The following is a 16,462-nucleotide window of genomic DNA, read 5'->3' as shown; positions in this document are numbered from 1 at the left end:
AACGACCTTAAAGACGACTTCTAGGACGACCTCGAGGACAACTTCTTGGGCCATCTCAAAGAGGACTTCTTGGAGGACCTCAAGGACGATCTAAAGGACGACGTCTAGGACGACACCTAGAGGACGATCTCAGGGACGACCTCAAGGACGTCTAGAACGACCTTAAAGACGACTTCTAGGACGACCTCGAGGACAACTTCTTGGACGATCTCAAAGAGGACTTCTTGGAGGACCTCCAGGACGACGTCTAGGACGACGCCTAGAAGACGATCTCAGGGATGACCTCAAGGACGTCTAGAACGACCTTAAAGACGACTTCAAGGACGACCTCGAGGACAACTTCTTGGACGATCTCAAAGAGGACTTCTTGGAGGACCTCAACGACGACGTCTAGGACGACGCCTAGAGGACGATCTCAGGGACGACCTCAAGGACGTCTAGAACGACCTTAAAGACGACTTCAAGGACGACCTCGAGGACAACTTCCTGGACGATCTCAAAGACGACTTCTTGGAGGACCTCAAGGACGACGTCTAGGACGACGCCTAGAGGACGATCTCAGGGACGACCTCAAGGACGTCTAGAACGACTTTAAAGACGACTTCAAGGACGACCTCGAGGACAACTTCTTGGACGATCTCAAAGAGGACTTCTTGGAGGACCTCAAGGACGACGTCTAGGACGACGCCTAGAAGACGATCTCAGGGATGACCTCAAGGACGTCTAGAACGACCTTAAAGACGACTTCTAGGACGACCTCAAGGACAACTTCTTGGACGACCTCAAAGAGGACTTCTTGGAGGACCTCAACGACGACCTAAAGGACGACGTCTAGGACGACACCTAGAGGACGATCTCAGGGACGACCTCAAGGACGTCTAGAACGACCTTAAAGACGACTTCTAGGACGACCTCGAGGACAACTTCTTGGACGATCTCAAAGAGGACTTCTTAGAGGACCTCAAGGACGACGTCTGGGACGACGCCTAGAAGACGATCTCAGGGATGACCTCAAGGACGTCTAGAACGATCTTAAAGACGACTTCAAGGACAACCTCGAGGACAACTTCTTGGACGACCTCAAAGAGGACTTCTTGGAGGACCTCAAGGACGATCTAAAGGACGACGTCTAGGACGACACCTAGAGGACGATCTCAGGGACGACCTCAAGGACGTCTAGAACGACCTTAAAGACGACTTCTAGGACGACCTCGAGGACAACTTCTTGGACGATCTCAAAGAGGACTTCTTGGAGGACCTCAAGGACGACGTCTAGAACGTCGCCTAGAAAACGATCTCAGTGACGACCTCAAGGACGTCTACAACGACCTTAAAGACGACTTCTAGGACGACCTCGAGAACAACTTCCTGGACGATCTCAAGGAGGACTTCTTGGAGGACCTCAAGGACGACCTAAAGGACGACGTCTAGGACGACACCTAGAGGACGATCTCAGGAACGACCTCAAGGACGTCTAGAACGACCTTAAAGACGACTTCTAGGACGACCTCGAGGACAACTTCTTGGACGATCTCAAAGAGGACTTCTTGGAGGACCTCAAGGACGACGTCTAGGACGACGCCTAGAAGACGATCTCAGGGATGACCTCAAGGACGTCTAGAACGACCTTAAAGACGACTTCAACGACGACCTCGAGGACAACTTCTTGGACGATCTCAAAGAGGACTTCTTGAAGGACCTCAAGGACGACCTAAAGGACGACGTCTAGGACGACACCTAGAGGACGATCTCAGGGACGACCTCAAGGATGTCTAGAACGACCTTAAAGACGACTTCTAGGACGACCTCGAGGACAACTTCTTGGACGATCTCAAAGAGGACTTCTTGGAGGACCTCAAGGACGACGTCTAGGACGTCGCCTAGAAAACGATCTCAGTGACGACCTCAAGGACGTCTACAACGACCTTAAAGACGACTTCTAGGACGACCTCGAGGATAACTTCTTGGACAATCTCAAAGAAAACTTCTTGGAGGACCTCAAGGACGACGTCTAGGACGACGCCTAGAGGACGATCTCAGGGACGACCTCAAGAACGTCTAGAACGACCTTAAAGACGACTTCTAGGACGACCTCGAGGACAACTTCTTGGACGATCTCAAAGAGGACTTCTTGGAGGACCTCAAGGACGACCTAAAGGACGACGTCTAGGACGACACCTAGAGGACGATCTCAGGGACGACCTCAAGGACGTCAAGAACGACCTTAAAGACGACTTCTAGGACGACCTCGAGGACAACTTCTTGGACGATCTCAAAGAGGACTTCTTGGAGGACCTCAAGGACGACGTCTAGGACGACGCCTAGAAGACGATCTCAGGGATGACCTCAAGGACGTCTAGAACGACCTTAAAGACGACTTCAAGGACGACCTCGAGGACAACTTCTTGGACGATCTCAAAGAGGACTTCTTGGAGGACCTCAAGGACGACGTCTAGGACAACGCCTAGAAGACGATCTCAGGGATGACCTCAAGGACGTCTAGAATGACCTTAAAGACGACTTCTAGCGCGACCTCGAGGACAACTTCTTGGACGATCTCAAAGAGGACTTCTTGGAGGACCTCAAGGACGATCTAAAGGACGACGTCTAGGACGACACCTAGAGGACGATCTCAGGGACGACCTCAAGGATGTCTAGAACGGCCTTAAAGACGACTTCTAGGACGACCTCGAGGACAACTTCTCGGACGATCTCAAAGAGGACTTCTTGGAGGACCTCAAGGACGACGTCTAGGACGACGCCTAGAAGACGATCTCAGGGATGACCTCAAGGATGTCTAGAACGACCTTAAAGACGACTTCAAGGACGACCTCGAGGACAACTTCTTGGACGATCTCAAAGAGGACTTCTTGGAGGACCTCAAGGACGACGTCTAGGACGACGCCTAGAAGACGATCTCAGGGATGACCTCAAGGACGTCTAGAACGACCTTAAAGACGACTTCTAGGACGACCTCGAGGACAACTTCTTGGGCCATCTCAAAGAGGACTTCTTGGAGGACCTCAAGGACGATCTAAAGGACGACGTCTAGGACGACACCTAGAGGACGATCTCAGGGACGACCTCAAGGACGTCTAGAACGACCTTAAAGACGACTTCTAGGACGACCTCGAGGACAACTTCTTGGACGATCTCAAAGAGGACTTCTTGGAGGACCTCAAGGACGACGTCTAGGACGACGCCTAGAAGACGATCTCAGGGATGACCTCAAGGACGTCTAGAACGACCTTAAAGACGACTTCAAGGACGACCTCGAGGACAACTTCTTGGACGATCTCAAAGAGGACTTCTTGGAGGACCTCAATGACGACGTCTAGGACGACGCCTAGAGGACGATCTTAGGGACGACCTCAAGGACGTCTAGAACGACCTTAAAGACGACTTCAAGGACGACCTCGAGGACAACTTCTTGGACGATCTCAAAAAGGACTTCTTGGAGGACCTCAAGGACGACGTCTAGGACGACGCCTAGAGGACGATCTCAGGGACGACCTCAAGGACGTCTAGAACGACCTTAAAGACGACTTCAAGGACGACCTCGAGGACAACTTCTTGGACGATCTCAAAGAGGACTTCTTGGAGGACCTCAAGGACGACGTCTAGGACGACGCCTAGAAGACGATCTCAGGGATGACCTCAAGGACGTCTAGAACGATCTTAAAGACGACTTCAAGGACGACCTCGAGGACAACTTCTTGGACGACCTCAAAGAGGACTTCTTGGAGGACCTCAAGGACGATCTAAAGGACGACGTCTAGGACGACACCTAGAGGACGATCTCAGGGACGACCTCAAGGACGTCTAGAACGACCTTAAAGACGACTTCTAGGACGACCTCGAGGACAACTTCTTGGACGATCTCAAAGAGGACTTCTTGGAGGACCTCAAGGACGACGTCTAGGACGTCGCCTAGAAAACGATCTCAGTGACGACCTCAAGGACGTCTACAACGACCTTAAAGACGACTTCTAGGACGACCTCGAGGACAACTTCCTGGACGATCTCAAAGAGGACTTCTTGGAGGACCTCAAGGACGACCTAAAGGACGACGTCTAGGACGACACCTAGAGGACGATCTCAGGAACGACCTCAAGGACGTCTAGAACGACCTTAAAGACGACTTCTAGGACGACCTCGAGGACAACTTCTTGGACGATCTCAAAGAGGACTTCTTGGAGGACCTCAAGGACGACGTCTAGGACGACGCCTACAAGACGATCTCAGGGATGACCTCAAGGACGTCTAGAACGACCTTAAAGACGACTTCAACGACGACCTCGAGGACAACTTCTTGGACAATCTCAAAGAGGACTTCTTGGAGGACCTCAAGGACGACCTAAAGGACGACGTCTAGGACGACACCTAGAGGACGATCTCAGGGACGACCTCAAGGACGTCTAGAACGACCTTAAAGACGACTTCTAGGACGACCTCGAGGACAACTTCTTGGACGATCTCAAAGAGGACTTCTTGGAGGACCTCAAGGACGACGTCTAGGACGTCGCCTAGAAAACGATCTCAGTGACGACCTCAAGGACGTTTACAATGACCTTAAAGACGACTTCTAGGACGACCTCGAGGACAACTTCTTGGACGATCTCAAAGAAAACTTCTTGGAGGACCTCAAGGACGACGTCTAGGACGACGCCTAGAGGACGATCTCAGGGACGACCTCAAGGACGTCTAGAACGACCTTAAAGACGACTTCTAGGACGACCTCGAGGACAACTTCTTGGACGATCTCAAAGAGGACTTCTTGGAGGACCTCAAGGACGACCTAAAGGACGACGTCTAGGACGACACCTAGAGGACGATCTCAGGGACGACCTCAAGGACGTCAAGAACGACCTTAAAGACGACTTCTAGGACGACCTCGAGGACAACTTCTTGGACGATCTCAAAGAGGACTTCTTGGAGGACCTCAAAGACGACGTCTAGGACGTCGCCTAGAAAACGATCTCAGTGACGACCTCAAGGACGTCTACAACGACCTTAAAGACGACTTCTAGGACGACCTCGAGAACAACTTCTTGGACGATCTCAAAGAAAACTTCTTGGAGGACCTCAAGGACGACGTCTAGGACGACGCCTAGAGGACAATCTCAGGGACGACCTCAATCACGTCTAGAACGACCTTAAAAACGACTTCTAGGACGACCTCGAGGACAACTTCTTGGACGATCTCAAAGAGGACTTCTTGGAGGACCTCAAGGACGATCTAAAGGACGACGTCTAGGACGACACCTAGAGGACGATCTCAGGGACGACCTCAAGGACGTCTAGAACGACCTTAAAGACTTCTAGGACGACCTCGAGGACAACTTCTTGGACGATCTCAAAGAGGACTTCTTGGAGGACCTCAAGGACGAGGTCTAGGACGACGCCTAGTGGACGATCTCAGGGACGATCTCAAGGACGTCTAGAATGACCTTAAAGACAACTTCGAGGACGACCTCGAGGACGACTTCTTGGAAGACCTCGAAGAGGACTTCTTGGAGGACCTCAAGGACGACGTCTAGGACGACGCCTAGAGGACTATCTCAGGAACGACCTCAAGGACGTCTAGAACGACCTTAAAGACGGCTTCTAGGATGACCTCAAGGACGACATCTTGAACGACCTCAAAGAGGACTTCTTGGAGGACCTCAAGGACGACCTAAAGGATGACGTCTAAAGCGACGCCTAGAGGACGAAGATCAGGGACGACCTCAAGGACGTCTAGAACGCCCTTAAAGACGACTTCTAGGACGAAATCGAGGTCAACTTCTTGGACGATCTCAAAGAGGACTTCTTGGAGGACCTCAAGGACGACGTCTAGGACGACGCCTAGAGGACGATCTCAGGAACGACCTCAAGGACGTCTAGAATGACCTTAAAGACGACTTCTAGGACGACCTCGAGGACAACTTCTTGGACGATCTCAAAGAGGACTTCTTGGAGGACCTCAAGGACGACGTCTAGGACGACGCCTAGAGGACGATCTCAGGAACGACCTCAAGGACGTCTAGAATGACCTTAAAGACGACTTCTAGGACGACCTCGAGGACAACTTCTTGGACGATCTCAAAGAGGACTTCTTGGAGGACCTCAAGGACGATCTAAAGAACGACGTTTAGGACGACACCTAGAGGACGATCTTAGGGACGACCTCAAGGACGTCTAGAACGGCCTTAAAGACGACTTCTAGGACGACCTCGAGGACAACTTCTTGGACGATCTCAAAGAGGACTTCTTAAAGGACCTCAAGGACGACGGCTAGGACGACGCCTAGAGGACGATCTCAGGGACGACCTCAAGGACGTCTAGAACGACCTTAAAGACGACTTCTAGGACGACCTCGAGGACAACTTCTTGGACGATCTCAAAGAGGACTTCTTGGAGGACCTCAAGGACGACGTCAAGGACGACGCTTAGAGGACGATCTCAGGGACGACCTCAAGGACGTCTAGAACGACCTTAAAGACGACTTCTAGGACGACCTCGAGGACAACTACTTGGACGATTTCAAAGAGGACTTCTTGGAGGACCTCAAGGACGATCTAAAGGATGACGTCTAGGACGACACCTAGAGGACGATCTCAGGGACGACCTCAAGGACGTCTAGAACGACCTTAAAGACGACTTCTAGGACGACCTCGAGGACAACTTCTTGGACGATCTCAAAGAGGTCTTCTTGGAGGACCTCAAGGACGACGTGTAGGACGACGCCTAGAGGAAGATCTCAGGGACGATCTCAAGGACGTCTAGAATGACCTTAAAGACAACTTCGAGGACGATCTCGAGGACGACTTCCTGGAAGACCTCGAAGAGGACTTCTTGGAGGACCTCAAGGACGACGTCTAGGACGACGCCTAGAGGACTATCTCAGGGACGACCTCAAGGACGTCTAGAACGACCTTAAGACGGCTCCTAGGATGACCTCAAGGACGACGTCTTGAACCACCTCAAAGAGGACTTCTTGGAGGACCTCAAGGACGACCTAAAGGACGACGTCTAGGGCGACGCCTAGAGGACGAAGATCAGGGACGACCTCAAGGACGTCTAGAACGCCCTTAAAGACGACTTCTAGGACGACGTCGAGGACGACTTCTTGGACGACCCCTAAAAAATTAAGCCTTTCCACTCTGGTGAAAACCAGACTGGAAAGGTTGCCGCCCCTATAGGCGTCGGCGGCAAGCCGGTTGTCTGGTTGCCGCCGTCGCTTATAGATGGCGGTAGCTGTCCGGAGTTTTGTGTCGACACTGTTTTTGTCCGCGGACATGATACTGGGGAAACTAGCCTTTAACAGCTCCGCTGTAAAAGATAACCTGGTTTGGGCAATCTACAGTGGCATTACGGAGGGAACTCAGGGCCCCTCGAGTTGATTTTTTTTTTCAGGAGGGGCTGAGGTGGCTGAAATTTCCAGGACCAGGGGTGTAGAGGGAGAGAGGGGGGTCAAAATGTATGTGTATATAGGAAGTCGGCTGGATTTCGGGGGCGAGGGGGAGTAGGGGGGGTCTTTTAAGTTTTCCACATTGTGACTCAACTGGACATTAAATGTGGTTATGGTGTTTAGGATACATTACATTACCCATTACCCGATATTTAGACTCAAAAGTTGGATACACTGACAAAATATCTAATTGTGAAGGGTTTTTGCGGGCAAATCCTTTTTGTGCACAAAACATTTGGCTTGTGTCAACTTCCATATGCAGCCTCTTCCAGTCAGAAGCCATTTTTTCCACGTTGTCGATGTGGGCTGTGCTTGCCTTCAGAGTGGATGCCGATGCTCATGACTGCAAAAAGCAAAATAAAATAAAAAATATGTTAATCTTGTTCAACACTTCATAATAGCAAAAATCAGTCATACAAACAACGCAAAAATAACTTATATTTCAGCTTTAAACTAGCTATACTATATAACCTTGATTTTTCAATTTTTATGGGTACAAAAAATAGTCATAGAGCAAAAATATTGTGGAGGTTTTGCCTCACTTGCATAAAGTTTGGTAAAGAGTTTGTGCGGCTTGCTCGAAGGTATATCATTAATTCACACCTATACTTAAAAAATACAAATGTTTCATAGGTGCTAAATATTTTTAGCAGATCAATAATTGCTAGTTGTTTATTGATGTGCGCCCATATGATATGAAGAAAAATCTCCCTTATGTTATGCACTTATACACAGAAAATATTGTCTGCTGCTTTATGCCACATTCTTTAAATTAAAATATTCACAACTGGAAAACGATTACAGAAAGGTAGAAAGAAAGTGTGCCATTTGTGTGCCATGTGATGAGGGAACTTTGGTAGACTACCTCAGCCAAAGATAAAATCGGACTGTGCATTCTACATTGAGAAGAATGCACATTATATGCCACAGTTTTCATATAGAATTACGAAATATGATTCATATTGGCCATAATTTTAGTAGTAACTCCAGATATTATTGAGCCAGGAATTATTTTGTATCATTATTTTTAATGAGATAATAATCATACAATGCATCTGGAAATTTTTTGAGGTCTAACCATAAGTGCACTGAGAGTGAACTGTGCAGGTGAGACCATGTCAAACATGGCAAAAAAAGTACGCTATGTTAATAATAATAATAACCTTTATTTGGACTTCTTGAATCACGGGTGAGTGGGCAGAAGGTTAACAGACTTTACCTGACAACGCCCCCCACCCTTATACATCGTACAGCAGAAAAAAAAAGGAAATGGTAATTACACAAACAGACCAACCAGTTGTAAGCATAGAAACATTTTATTAACATATGCACATTAAACAGGAAAACATGTTTTACAATCAGGTTCAACTTGAATACACAGAAATATAACAGATGGCGTGCGGCTAGACGTTTCTCACAAAACTACAAATACAAATACAGAATACAAAATACATATCATTCATACATACACGCACTCATACACAAATACAAAACTATTCAGAGGCGTCCAAAAAGTAGTGTTTGATGGTCTTCCTAAATCTAGGTAATGAAGTAGGAGATTTTAATAGTTCAACCAAAACAGGGGTGTCCAGTTAAGATTTCTGGTATTTTGTAGGCTAATACTTGCGCGCCATAGTTTGTCCGTATTTTGGGTTTTATGTAAGTTTCATTCCGCAGATCATATTGGGTTGTCTTGGTATGATAAGTTTCACAAAATTTATTTTGTTCATTGTTGTAGTAATAATATATTTGCATTGCTAGCTTTAGCGTATACAGCATTTTTATATCCAAAATTTTGTACTTTTTGAAGTATAGAGCTGAATGATCGGTGAAGTGAGCACCTGCAATACAGCGAATTGCTTTTCTCTTTATGCCTAATGACCTATCTAGATTGGTTTTTGTGGTAGTTCCCCAGACTAATAAGCAGTAATGTAAGTGCGATTGTATTAGACTGTAGTATAACTGACATTTTAGCCATCTAGGGAGGAGATCTTTTATTTTGTATATGATGCCTGTGGATCGAGATATTTTAGAACGGACATGATTTATATTGTGGATCCGGCTTAGTGTTTCTTCGAAGAAAACGCCTAAGAATTTTAGGAAGGTCACTCGTTCCAGTTCCATGTTTTTAAACGTTATTTTAAAATTACTACCTAGTTGCTTAAGTCTAGGCTTGAAAATAATGTATTTTGTTTTGTTAATGTTTAGTTCCACTTGGTTGGAGTTAAGCCAGAGTTCAAGCTCGCGCAGCCATGCATTTGAGGCACCCTCGATTACCATTTATATATTTATCCGCAAAAAACACATTAGTATCATCTGCGTAAAGTATAATGTCTGGAGTTTTAGGAATATTTAATATATCATTAATATAAACGAGGAACAGTAATGGCCCTAGAATTGATCCTTGAGGTACGCCATACCTTATTTTTTCTCGCTCAGATTCAAATTTATTTATTTTTACATATTGTGACCTGTCAGATAAATAGCTGCGAATTAAATCCCAAGTTATTCCCCTTTCACAATATTATGATAGCTTTAATAAAAGAATGTCGTGTTTAATTGAATCAAACGGTTTCCGAAAGTCTAAGAAGATTCCTACTGTGTATACTGGATTTTCAAAACTACTTATCAGCTTATATTTAATAAGTAATAATGCCTTTTCTGTCGACTTACTTTTCTGGAAACCGTATTGTTGTTTGACAATTATTTTCCTTTCTGTCAAGTAACTTGAAAGCCGAACGTTTATAACCTGCTCTAGGACATTAGAAAATAAAGGCAGCACCGAAATTGGTCTATAATTGTTTACATTGTTATGTGGTCCCCCATTATGTATTACACACACTCGGGCTAGTTTCATTTTTTCTGGAAATATGCCAGTCAGTATTGAAGTGTTGCAAATATGTGCCAGGGGACGACTTAAAAATGGGATACTGCTTTGATCGGTATATCCTTTAGGTCGTCGGCTCCAGCTGCTGTGTTATTTTTTAAGGCAAATAATAAATTATCTCCTCCTCTGTCACAGGGCTAAGAAATATTGAGCTTGCAGATCCAACCGAATGCATGTAAAAATCAATACTAGTACCAGGTGAGGATGCAGCGGAAGAGGCTCCGGAATTTAAAAAATGCGTGTTAAATTTATTAGCCATTGAGGAATTAGAATACAAAACGCCATCAATTAATAGCTCGTTAGGAAGTATATGATGTGGCCGAGCGATAAGACCCTAGGCTATTCCAAATTTTTTGGGGATCACTATAGATTAAGGATAATTTATTCCCATAATACAACTTACGAGCTTTCTTAATATCTGCATTTAACTTATTTCTATATTTCTTATAATCGCGCAATATTGCTTCGTCCCTCGTTTTTACGAATTATCGTAAAGTTTATTTCGATGATTGATTCGTTTGTACAGATCACGAGTTATCCAGGTTTTTTTTTATTTTCTTGTTTTTCTTTACATTTCGAATAGGAAATGCTTCATCATAGCATTGTTTTATTTTATGTATAAATATATCATAGCATGTACTAGGATTCTGCTCGCCATATACGTCATCCCAATTTATGGATTATATCATGTCACTGAATTTATGCATATTATCATAATTGAAGCATCTTACGGTTGCTAAAGCCGCTTCATTACAGTGTTGAGTTTTGCGTATTTTTTTAGAAGTATGAAGGATACAGGATATCGGTAAGTGATCACTTATAGCGTATGAAAATATTCCAGATGCCACTTCAGTGGGTACGTGACTTGTAATAATAAATCAATCAAAGTAGCACTATCATGAGTTATTCTGGTTGGGTTGGTGATAACGTTATGACACCCAAAAGGTTCGACGATATCAAGAAATTCTCGACACAGCATCTGTGAACCCAGAAGGTTGATATTGAAGTCACCTATCAGTATGACTGGCAAGTTTATTGCAGTAACATGCTGCAAAAGATCAGTCACGTAATTCATAAATTCAGATGTTGACCCCGAAGGAAGCCGATATACACAAACAACCACCAACCCTTCACTTTTTGCAGCAATCGATTCATAATGATTAGTAACAACTAATGTAACACAACTAATGTGGAAAGCATTTCCCCCTCACTACGCAATAAACAGCGGGAGTGGGCGGCGCACGTCTCAAAGTTATGTCTTATGGCTTTTCATATCTTGAATAATGAGGTCCAAAAAGCAAGACAGTACAGTCACATTATACTGAACAACACAAAACTTTATGTCCCACCTTGGATTCAAACATCTAGATAGGCGGCTTCACTATTAAATAAAAAGTACGTCTTGCTTTATGCAGAAAAAAACACTGGCTGAAATTTAACTAACAGACATCTCGAATTCGAAAGCAGGGATGTGATTTGCCTAAGGAATTTTAGAGAACCTTTCGGACCAGTCAAAACAGTGTTTTGGAGCAGCAAATGTGGCCTTTGGAGCAACCAAGAAAGTGTTTTGGAGCCGCAAAAGTCGCTTTGGAGCAGCCAAGAAAATGTTTCGGAGCAGCAAAAGTGGCTTTCGGAACAGCTATTCTTAGAAAAATAAAAATATTTGTTTTAAAAGCTGTGCAAACGAAGGGCACTTTATGTTGTGGTGTGTTCTGATGTGACTTGTGACGGAACTCGCTGCTTGTGGTTTTACTATTGGGATATCCTACAAGTGTAAAGTGCTGTAGGCATTGCCGAGCAATTCCGAAAACCCGCTTTACGCCGTTTCACTGGCACCCGACGTGCCAGGGTTTCGTCAAAAGTAAGCGAACGTGAAACAATAGATTGCAAGCGTCCTGGCGTGTGCCTCTGTCGTGCTATCATGTTTCCATGCACGTGACGGCAACCTCGGCAGGCTTTCAGGTGCGCATACTTCGCTGCGCAAGCGAAGGCAATGGCTGTCCGATCGAAACCGAAACCATGCCACTCCGCTCCGTCGCAAACTGATTCCCAAAATTGTATGAAAAATGTAACTGTCAAGCACACGACAGAAAACCGTCCAGCGGCGCGTGCTTGCCAGGCCGGCAAACAAGGCACTCACAAGCTAAACACACACAAAAAAGCGCATGAGCGCATCGATGCAAGACTTCGCGAGCCAGGGTCGAAAGTTCTTGAAGCGCTTGGTGCAACGACTGAACTCGGTAATAATAATTAGGATTGTGTGGATATTGACACAGCGTGTTGTTGGTCAGCTATTTTAAAGTTATGACGAGTCACTCGCTGTAGGTGAGGAATTTCGCCACTGTAGTACAACCGCTAGCCTGGGGTCTTTAACGTGCACCACGCAGTAGTGATCATACCTCGGCAAACCTCACTCATGAGGGCCCTCACTCACCCTCATCATCACAGGTGAGGTGAGGGTGAGTGAGTTTCTGAACCAGGAAAATTCATGAGTGTGAGGGTGAGTGAGGGCTGCGAGGGCGGTGAGGGCCGTGAGGGCGGTGAGGGCGGTGAGGGCCGTGAGGGCGGTGAGGGCCATGAGTGCGTGAGGGGCGTGAGGGCGGTGAGTGGCGTGAGGGCCATGAGTGCGTGAGTGGTGTGAGGGCGGTGAATGCGTGAGGGGTGTGAGGGCCATGAGTGCGTGAGGGCAGTGAGGGCGGTGAGGGCGGTGAGGGCCGTGAGGGCCGTGAGGGCCGTGAGGGCGTTGACTGGCGTGAGGGCGGTGAGTGGCGTGAGGGCTGTGAGTGTGTGAGGGGCGTGAGGGCCGTGAGGGCGGTGAGGGCGGTGAGGTCCGTGAGGGCCGTGAGGGCGGTGAGGGCCGTGAGGGCGGTGAGGGCCGTGAGGGCGGTGAGTGGCGTGAGGGCTATGAGTGCGTGAGGGCCGTGAGGGCGGTGAGGGCGGTGAGGTCCGTGAGGGCCGTGAGGGCGGTGAGGGCCGTAAGGGCGGTGAGGGTCGTGAGGGCGGTGAGGGCCGTGAGGGCGGTGAGGGCCGTGAGGGCGGTGAGTGGCGTGAGGGCTATGAGTGCGTGAGGGCCGTGAGGGCGGTGAGGGCCGTGAGGGCGGTGAGGGCGGTGAGGGCGGTGAGGGCCGTGAGGGCGGTGATTGGCGTGAGGGCGGTGAGTGTCGTGAGGGCCATGAGTGAGTGAGGGGCGTGAGGGCCGTGAGGGTGGTGAGTGCGTGAGGGCCGTGAGGTTCAGTGAGGGTGAGTGAAGGGCTGAAGGTGAGTGTGATTGTGAGGGTGATGGTGAGTGAGGGGCTGAAGGTGAGTGTAGCTGTGAGGGTGAGGGTGAGTGAGGGGCTTAGGTGAGTGTGGCTGTGAGGGTGAGGGTGAGTGAGGGCGACCTAAAATGCCGACCTCTGGTAGTGATACGCGATCACACGCCGGTCAGATGCCGAGCCAGACCGAAACGGGCAGAGGTGGGGACTGAACCCAGGATCCCTGGGTTCTGCAGCGCGAGCTTTCCCTCCACGTGCTCCGAGCTGGTGTGCGCTAGCCCACTCGGCCACCAATCCCCCTGACTGAACACGAAACAAACAGGCGTACTGTGCGAGTTCAGCGTGCATGCATTGCCTTCTTTGCTTTAGCTCACTTACCGTCACCAACTAACTGTCTTTCGCGGCAGATTTTTCAGATACCTGGGTCACTCTCGAAAGAAAGCCCACCGAGAGAAACCCACGTAATCAATACACTGACGTAGCAGTCTCTGAGTTAAAGAGGGATTTTTATAGTAACGTATAATTTAAACAACAGGAATGTTGATGAACGTGCGGCGGTACTTAGTTTCATTTTAGAAAGCGCCATATCTGCAGCGAAGTGGGGACGGCCACGACCGAGGTCGCGCCGCCACGGTGACCGGAAGGCAGGGACCAAATATAGTTTTCCCACGGCCATTGCTTTGAGGAGCGAGTGCATCAGCTCACAGAGTTACTTCCGCCGCGCAAAAACGTGGATTCGTTTCACAACATGACCGCATGGCTGGTACCCAGCACGCTGTAGTGTCGGAGCGTCCGCACACACCCGAATCTATCGTTGAAAAAAACAACGCAAGACGAGATTTACGAGACGACGAGGGCGCGAAACGTGAGACGGTGGGAAAACCATGCAAGACCGGATGGACAATTGATGCTGGATAGTTTGTGTCGGGCGGTCGCTTCCGCCACATAACACGGGCAAGCAAAATTACGGTATTCAATTTAGTTTCAATTTTGAAAGACGACCGAAAATGTTTTTATGGTGCAGGATTCGCGCAGATTACCCATATTTTGACAAAATTCAGGGGAAGGGAATAGGGTTACCCCTTGGCGCAGTTTGGAGCAATTGGCGCAGCAATCGGATCACTGTGAAAGGTAAAAGGACCAGAAATTTCAAACATCTTCATTGGTGCGATTAGAGCTTCCGCACTAATGAAAACGCTCAGAGCACAAAGCCAACACAACTATGAAATGAACACATACATACAAAAGTACAAAAGGAAAAAAAATTATACGAAGTTCACAAGAGCAGCGTTTAACAATACAAAACACATTTCAAAGCCACGAGCAAAACCCTGTTGGAAAATCTCGATGATTGGAAAGAAGATGGAAAAACCTCATACAAGCGTAACCGCAATATAGGACATCCTATACCACCGAAAAGGCGGCTCAAATATAGTGGATTACAGCGGAACAATACAGGCAGGCGGAACCATACAACCGTGTCGTATTGTGGGACATCCTATACCAACGTAGTGGATTATGACGGAACCATGAAGGCGGACGGAAGCATACGTGCACAACGTAACATGGGACATCCTATACCCGCGAAAGGGCGATACCAGCATGGTGGAGCCATATGGCTCTAGCATGCTGGTATTGCCTTTTCACTGTTGTACAGGCGATTTTTTTAACCTTTATATATTTGTTTAGAAAGGTCGTGTAAGCTCAAATAATGCGGTATGTGCAGGCGAGTTATACGGCCAGGCGTAGGTATTATAGGGACCTAGTCGTAACGATCAGTAAGATAATTAAATACAATTTGTTAATTATTTTTAATTAGTGAAAATGAACATATGGTTTCAATTAGAAACTTGCTGAATCATTGAAAACCACAAAATCAACTTTTTTTAGAAGGATATAATACTGGGATACCGTATTACGCGTTCTTTAAAAACGCTGTATTTCCCTATTAGAAAAACGTACAAGAAACAAACCTGCTGCTTGTACAGTTCTGGTATGACACCAACATAATTTCTTTGTGTTATGGATGTAGCTAGTTTGGTTTGGCGTTCTGCATAACTAGAGATACCGGCACCGCTATGGCTCCGGGTCTGTCTATACTGGCAGCCAGTTTGCTTGCCGATATGATTCGGTGTGGCTGGTATGATTTTGCGTCCGATGGCTAAGGCGTCCGCCATCTTTCCCACAAAACGGTTATATCCCAGGAAACCGGTATAACCAAATCATACATGCAGAAAAACGACCGCCATCTTCCCACAAAACGTCCATCGTTCACCACCGGTATCGTTACATACACCATACATGTCGAAAAAGAACATGAGCCGCGTTTACATGAATGCGACTTAGTTGCATTGAATACAGTTGCCGCATTCAATATGCGGCCATGTAAACGACATAATGCGCAAAGCGCATCGCATTTTGGAACGGGGAGGATTATCGGAAGGCGCTCGCTGCGGGAGCGAGTGAACAGCTGAGAACATGGCAACGGCCAACCTCGTCGGCGGCGGGGAGAGCGGTCCCGGAATTTTTTTTCCCGAGAACAAACGCAAGCTTTTATTGCGATCATAAGTAAGCGGAATATAGCGGAGCTGCTCGGTGAGGGCGGCCCCGTCCAAACCTTTGCGAAGTACGACTTGCGCGTCCGAAGGGGTCACAAAGGCTTCCATGCAAGCACGAATGACACCGAGAGCCCCGAGTACTGTTGAGAACTGCATGGTAGCGAAGAACGAGCAGCTCCTACCTCGGTGCCGTTCCTGGCTGCGCAAGAGCCTCTCGGACTCGGGGTTCGGTTGGTCCGGTCGCGATTGGCGAAGTCTGGCGCTGCGAAACCGGAGGCTTCCTCAAAGCGTGCACACACACGTCGCCTCT

The sequence above is a fragment of the Ixodes scapularis genome, unplaced genomic scaffold, assembly GCF_016920785.2.
Source record: "Ixodes scapularis isolate PalLabHiFi unplaced genomic scaffold, ASM1692078v2 PGA_scaffold10__122_contigs__length_95168666, whole genome shotgun sequence".
NCBI classification, from domain to species: Eukaryota; Metazoa; Arthropoda; class Arachnida; order Ixodida; family Ixodidae; genus Ixodes; species Ixodes scapularis.
The sequence above is the reverse complement of the archived record's forward strand: the minus strand, read 5'-3'. Positions refer to the sequence as shown.